This window comes from Rhipicephalus microplus, unplaced genomic scaffold (genome assembly GCF_043290135.1).
Source record: "Rhipicephalus microplus isolate Deutch F79 unplaced genomic scaffold, USDA_Rmic scaffold_40, whole genome shotgun sequence".
NCBI classification, from domain to species: domain Eukaryota; kingdom Metazoa; phylum Arthropoda; class Arachnida; order Ixodida; family Ixodidae; genus Rhipicephalus; species Rhipicephalus microplus.
In genome coordinates, this window is record NW_027464613.1 from 3,383,355 (window position 1) to 3,384,701 (window position 1,347).

The 1,347-nt window shown below is 52.6% G+C and overlaps 1 non-coding gene across 1 annotated transcript; it reads right to left on the reverse strand.

The window, feature by feature from the left end:
* Positions 1-1,057: 1,057 nt before the first annotated feature.
* Positions 1,058-1,131, reverse strand: TRNAN-GUU (transfer RNA asparagine (anticodon GUU)). Its single transcript has one exon. It is a non-coding gene; the product is annotated as a tRNA-Asn (tRNA).
* Between the last annotated feature and the right edge of the window lie 216 nt (positions 1,132-1,347).

Consider the following 1,347-nt stretch of genomic DNA (forward strand, 5'->3'; position numbering starts at 1 on the left):
GCGCAAAGAAAAAAAGCGCCCCACCACCACCGGGTGGGCTCAAAACTCCAATTTTTCGGTTGACAGCCGAACGTGCTAGCCTATTGCGCCACGGAGATAGTCGTGCTCCAATCTCACCACCATGAGAACATTTTTCCAAAGCTATCAACATAAAGAAAAAAAAGCGCCCCATCACCCCCGGGTGGGCTTGAACCTCCTACTTTTCGGTTAACAGCCAACCGCGCTGGCCAATTGCGCCACGGAGACAGTCCTGCTCCACTCTCTCCACCATCAGAACATATCTTCAAAGCTATCAGCCTAAAGAAAAAAAGTGCCGCACCACTACCGGGTGGGCTGGAAACTCCAAGCTTTCGGTTAACAGCCGATCGCGCTAGCCAATTGCGCCACGGAGACAGTCCTGCTCCACTCTCACCACCATCAGAACTTATCTTCAAAGCTATCAGCCCAATGAAAAAAAAGCGCCGCACCGCCACCGGGTGGGCTCGAACCTCCAACCTTTCGGTTAACAGCCGATCGCTCTAGCCAATAGCGCCACGGAGACAGTCCTGCTCCACTCTCACCACCATCAGAACATATCTTCAAAGCTATCAGCCTAAAGAAAAAAAAGCAACACACCACTCCCGGGAGGGCTCAAACCTCCAACCTTTCAGTTAACAGCCGATCGCGCTAGCCATTTTCGCCATGGAGACAGTCGTGCTCCAATCTCACCACCGTCAGAACATGTCTCCAAAGCTATCAGCGCAAAGAAAAAAGCAACACACCACTACCGGGTGGGCTGGAAACTCCAAGCTTTCGGTTAACAGCCGATCGCGCTAGCCAATTGCGCCACGGAGACAGTCCTGCTCCACTCTCACCACCATCAGAACTTATCTTCAAAGCTATCAGCCCAATGAAAAAAAAGCGCCGCACCGCCACCGGGTGGGCTCGAACCTCCAACCTTTCGGTTAACAGCCGAACGTGCTAGCCAATTGCGCCACGGAGATAGTCGTGCTCCAATCTCACCACCGTCAGAACATTTTTCCAAAGCTATCAGCGCAAAGAAAAAAAAGCGCCCCACCACCCCCGGGTGGGCTCGAACCTCCAACCTTTCGGTTAACAGCCGAACGCGCTAGCCAATTGCGCCACGGAGACAGTCGTGCTCCAATCTCACCACTGTCAGAACATGTCTCCAAAGCTATCAGCGCAAAGAAAAAAGCAACACACCACTCCGGGGAGGGCTCGAACCACCAACCTTTCGGTTAACAGCCGATCGCGCTAGCAAATTGTGCCACGGAGACAGTCGTGCTCCACTCTTACCACCGTCAGAACATTTCTTCAGAGCTATCAGTCAAAAGAAAAAGAAGCACC